We start from the raw sequence: 6021 nt of genomic DNA, 5'->3' as shown, positions 1-6021 counted from the left end.
GAAGGTGGGGGATGAGTCCGCCTCTGTATTGCCTTATCTGGGTGTCGAGATAGGTCAGCAGAATTCCTGCCGTCTGAAGGTCTCGAGACATAGGAAAAGAGCAACATTTTAACTGCGTTAAACTGTCTATCATTGTGCACACACAGAGAGATAGTGAGGTTGGAGAGTGTTTGCGTTGGCAACGTGCAGGCATTTGCGGTTCCGCCTCATTCTGGCGTCAAGCATGACAACTGTGATTGCTTCTTGCTTTGCTGCGCCATGACTTTCTGCAAAAACGTTCCTCCATTACGCACTCCAAGTGACTGCAAAAAAAAAAAAAGGCTATCGCATTGCAACGCGTACCCGGCGTACAAGTTTCAACACAAGACGAGTGAAGTTATGATGGTTATCTATATATGAGGACACCGTGATAAGCTGCCTTGTGATGTCGGCGTGGAAGAATGTCCTAGTGTGTAGTAGAAACAGATGGGGTCTTAAGAGCCTTTAGAACTTTTTTTGTACGAGCTTATCTCCAGATAGCGTCTTCACGAATAACGTGTTTCTTGCGGTTCTACAGCTGTTGCCTAAGATGGCAGGGCAGAGACTGAGTAGCCCTCAGACATTGCAAATTTACTCATGGAAGTGAAGGTAGCACGCTCGAAAAGTATCGTTGGATGTGTTTCCCAAACATTTATTTCGTATTGGGGATGTCTTGGTTAGGCAAATGTCCTCCGCTCAGCATGATGCTACACATGAGTTGAAAGGCTTTCAATTTACCTGGATAACATTATTTAAGTTTTCGAAACATTGAGTGCTATCCCGAAACACGCCTTGTGTTCAAGCATACACCGTCACAGCTACAAGAATGAGATGCATAGGCAACAAGTACATTATAGACTGTTAAGATAATAACCACTGCATTTACGATCATGTTTCGAGAATTAAGGTTAGAATTTTTTGAACGTCTTTACATGAGGGTTTTTTTAACTAAGGTATTTATGAGATTGTACCGTGAGTTGTTTTCCTAATTTTTGCAACCTCATGTCGACGCTGGCCTTTAAGTCGAATACAAAAATTTAAGTTCCCGTTAATTCTCATCGCTGGCGATCTATTTTGGCAACCTGTGCCAGCGCCATTTGTATCCACTACAAGCCAAGAGCAGCTGTGTTCGTTTACGGTTTTTTGTGCGGTGGTAGCGACGGCGTTGGTTGCGGGCGCAGCGCTATGCCTTTGCTTTTGCGTCGTACTGGGTGGAGTCCTCCGTGATTTGAGTTGCCCTCAAGTGTTTCGACTTCTGATCGGGCCCCCTTGCAATGTCAACGTGTTGGGCCCAAAATTACGCCCCTTTTAAGAGACGACATTTTAATGGATGAAGAAATCGGCGATTCAGCTGCTGCCCGATCACTCGACGTATCGACTAGCCCCGGATGGCGGGTCCAGAGGGAACGCCTTTCCTTTTCACATGCGAACACGGCCGAAAAGTATTCCGTGGGCATTGCTACGGACGCCAAATCCAATTGGAGAAGCGTGTTGCTGATTGCGTCATGAATCCGCGCAACCGCTTTGTGGTGGTCAGTGTTAAACAGATGCAGCTGAGAACAAGCGAAGTCGCTCGACAGATGAGCATCCCACTAAGGAAGTTCAAAGCGTCACAGGTGGGCGTGTAGTGCCAGTGCTTGAAAAATAAATGGGCGTTTGCATGCTTCCCCTGGCCTACCATGAGAACTTTACCAGTTCTTTTTTTAGGGTACAAAAAGTGACCCCTCACGTTAATTTAGCAGTCTTATGTTTTCTTTTTGGACGCCATTAAAAGTAATCCCTCGGGGTACAATCATGGGCGCGTTACAATCGAGTAAATACGGTACTTTCCCCATGCTTGGCGCTGCGTGCGTCTTTGTGCCTCGTGACACCAATAGTGACAACGCACGCACACACACACTCGCACACACATACGTACCCGCACACACAGGCGCCCGCGCACGAACAGGCACAGACACGCGGGGAGTCTTGCACTAGTGCACAAAGAGGTCAGCGAGAAATCTTATTTTCTGCTATTGTTCTTTCGTTCTAGTTGGCGGCTGAAGTTTTATTTATGGTTAGTCACGGAGGGCAAGGACATTTTGAATAATGGATTTCGAAAACAATGAATAGAATTTCGGGCAGATCTTTATTTAGTATCTTGCAAGTGTACATTTGGAACGACGACGCACGTATTGTTCAACTTTCGCACTACAGGGCACTAACCTTGTGCAGGTCATTTTCACGTACACAAGGACAACGCAGGTTTTCTTCAAGGAACAGACGTTTATTAGAGCGAACTTGTGCTCCGTTAGAACTAAGAGAAAACACAAGCGGCGTAGAAGTAGTCAGCAAAGTGACGTTCGCAGAGTGACGTCGGCGCGTCGAATACCAAGGCGCTCCCCTTCGAGTATTTATTTTTCGGCGCGATAGTTTCTTTAACCAAGGAAAAACATAAATAGCAGTATAGATGAAAGAAAATTATTATAGGCTAGGCAGGCTAGGGCGAAACATTCTTCCTATCAAATGAGATGACCCGTGTGGTGGCCTATAACAGAATGAAACCCGCGCTTTACTTGAAACTAATAAAACACAGCCCAGCGTGGCCGGATGGAGAAAACACAACACAATCAGAATGCACGGTTGGCAACATTAACTCTTTTAAAAGTGCACCGACGCGATTGTAAAACAAAACCTCAGTCCAAACAAAAATAGTCCGTCTTCTTGCGAAGTAAGGCGTCAAGCGAACAACGTGGGCAACTTGCGCTTCTCGTACGTCGTCGTGATGGGCCGGAATCACCGTCGGGGGCAACCTCCTAGATAACATGGCTAAGACGTCGTTGGATTCTGCAGGGCCCGGAATATCGTCGGAGGAGCTTCTCACTCTGTAGCATCGTGGTTGTAGCCTCGTGGAATGAGGGTCCCAATGATACTCGGCGACTCTGTAGCGAAGGTTTTAGCGTTCAGCTTCCACCAGCTGCTGGTCCGTTGAAGGTATGCGAGCAAGCTGGCCGGCCTCCTCCGCCTGCATGGAACTCGGCATTGGGGTCGTCGTCTTGAACCTCTGGTAGCATAACGTCGGCCATCGTTGTCGGCGTTCGACCATAGACAAGTTCTAAATGAGTCATCTGCGTGCTCTCCTGGATAGCTGTATTGTATCTGAACGCGACAAAAGGGAGAATTTGGTCCCATGTCATGTTTGGATCGTCTTGTTGAGGCGTTTAGTTTATTTATTTATTTATTTATTTATTTATTTATTTATTTATTTATTTATTTATTTATTTATTTATTTATTTATTTATTTATTTATTTATTTATTTATTTATTTATTTATTTATTTATTTATTTATTTATTTATTTATTTATTTATTTATTTATTTATTTACACATACTGCCAATCCCAATTAGGGATTATTGCAGGAAGGGCACATACATTGTGGAAGTGCAAGATTTATACAAAGAATACTCACTGAAATATTGCAATAGGAGTGAAACAAAACCACCTGCAATACATTTTATGACTACATCACTACAATTATAACTACATAAATACCATAGGACATCAATACCAACTAGTACTGAGAAAACAATAGTGAGCACTTCAAACAGTGTACAAAAAAAAACTCAGTTTGTCATTCCAAAGACAATACGTAAAATTCAAGCAGGGATTAAAACGTTTCTAATGATTGGCTGTTTGTTATACTGATTGGCAAATTATTCCACTCACTAATTGCTATTGGAAAAGAAGAATATTTCAGACAGTCAGTACGGCACTGATATTCATTCAGTGTCTGTGAATGCTTTTGTCGGGTTGGTCTTGTTTCTGCGTTTGACATGTACTTTGAACTGTCTATGTTTAGCTGTTCGTGAATTAATTGATACAGGAATTTCTGACGTGCCAGTATAGCGCGGTTTTTTATTGTTAAGAGACCTGCTTTTTTTAAAAGTTCTGTGGGTGAGTCTGTTATTTTGTACTTGTTATAAACAAATCTTATCGCTTTTCGTTGTATTCGTTCTAGGGCATTTCTGAGATTGTTTGTAAAGGGAAACCACGCGACGTTTGCATGTTCTAAGACGGGTCTGACGAATTCTTTGTAGGAGAGAAGTTTCGTTTCATGTGGTGCAGAACCGAGACTTCTACGAAGGAAAAAAAGTCGTTTTAATGCAGCTGATGTGACATGGCTATTGTGGATATCCCACCTAAAATCTTGTGTTAAAGTTAAACCTAGATATTTGTGTTCAGTCACTACCGGAAGTGGAGAGTTATTTATAACGTAAACGAATTCAGATACATGATTTTTCCTGGTTATCCTCAAGAGAGCAGATTTTTTAACATTCAGGTTTTAACAGTTTGTTCGTCTATGGGTGATACACCGCTGTATTTCGGTTATCCGTGCTGCTGTAGCGCAGGACGTCTTGCGTAAGCTCTGCAGTTAATGCCATCCCGCAGAAAGAGATTATGACTTCACGGGATGTCGCAGCACAACTTGGTGAGTGAAGAATTTTTCAACTTGTTCAGCAGTCCCCCTCGGAAGAGCGGCTGTTTCTGAGTAGCGCGTCATGTAGTCTGTCGCTACGACAATTCACTCGTTCACGGCTCGTGGCGTGGGGAACGAGCCCAGATGGTCCATTTTGATCTTTTGGAAGGGCCTCGATGGGGCGGCGATGGGCTGCAGTAGTCCGGCGGGTCACGTCGGGCGCGTTGTCCGTCTATGGCAGTCGCGCAGATCCGGCCGTATTGGGTGACGTCGGATATAAGATGGGGCAAGTAGTATCTTGTCTTAATTTGTGCGTGCATGCCGTCCCGAGGTGCCCTAATGTCGGTTCGCCATGGCACGCTTCCACAACTTTGTCGTGGAGGTAGATGGGGATAACGAGAAGGTACTTCGTTCTCGTTGCGTCCTCAAAGGTTTTCTCTAGTACCGAATTTTGCAGGCAGAGTACAGCAGAGTTACGCTTAAATGTCTTTGGCCGGGTGACGGTGCGCCCTTCGAGGTAGTCAATCATGCCGCCCAACTCCGGGTCGACTCACTGCTGGGCGGCTCGGTCGCTTTGCGTCACGATTCCGAAGAACCCAGCGACCTTCGGTGGAGTCGTGTGGGGCACGTAGACAGGGGCGCGTGATAGGCAGTCTGCCTCCGAATGTTTTCTGCCCGGTTTGTAAGCGATGGTCACTTCAAACTCTCCAGGCATAGGGTCCTTCGCCCAAGATGGTCATAGGTGTCCTTCAAATGTGCGATCCAACTCAGCGCGCGGTGGTCGAAGTACATGCCTTCATTGAAATACATTTGGTTTGTTTTTTTTCGTCAGCTACAACTGTCGCGGCGCTAGATTACCGGCTCGGTCATACGTTTCTTTGACTCCGGCTTTAGGAACGTTCAGTAAAATCACGCACTGCCTGCTCTTTTGCCGAGAACGCAGTTGCTATGGTAGCCGTGAGCAGCTGCTCACGGCTACCACAGAGCAGCGAGCATTTCGGCTGCCTCGTAGCTCGTTGACGTGTTAATGCATAGTAAAGAAAGCAAATAAAAAACGATGAAGAATCCATTTGTCATGCCAAGCCGAAGCCAGAAGCGGGGGTCTTCCTATAACTGCCCACGACGACATGAATTTACAGGTGCAGTTTTTTCTCTAGTATACTTACTAAAACACTCTATGAGGTAAGGCTGTGTTCAGAGTACTGAGGCCAGAGCCATGTGATTTATGGAAGTAAAAAAACGGCGTCTCACGCAGTGCGGTTGGCTGAGACGTGAAATGACGTCATTCTTTAAAGTTATTACGACAGTTCGAGCAATATTTTTGAACCCGGCCTGATTTTGTGGCATGCAGGCTGTATGATAATCTGCACCCGCACGAGCCTTATCGCTTCGTTTTTAAATCATGCTGTTCCTGTGGTTAGTGGTTTTACAATGTGGCTCAATTCGTTAAAGGTTTTCTGTATTTAGGCAACTGCGAAAGCGGTTCTGCCGCTTCCCAAAAGGCTATGCGGCGTTATCTTGCGTGAGTGTCCTCGGCGGTGACATC

Source organism: Haemaphysalis longicornis, unplaced genomic scaffold (genome assembly GCF_048455015.1).
Source record: "Haemaphysalis longicornis isolate Haplotype H1 unplaced genomic scaffold, Haemaphysalis longicornis Haplotype H1 scaffold_4, whole genome shotgun sequence".
Classification (NCBI taxonomy): domain Eukaryota; kingdom Metazoa; phylum Arthropoda; class Arachnida; order Ixodida; family Ixodidae; genus Haemaphysalis; species Haemaphysalis longicornis.
Note: the sequence above shows the minus strand (reverse complement) of the source record.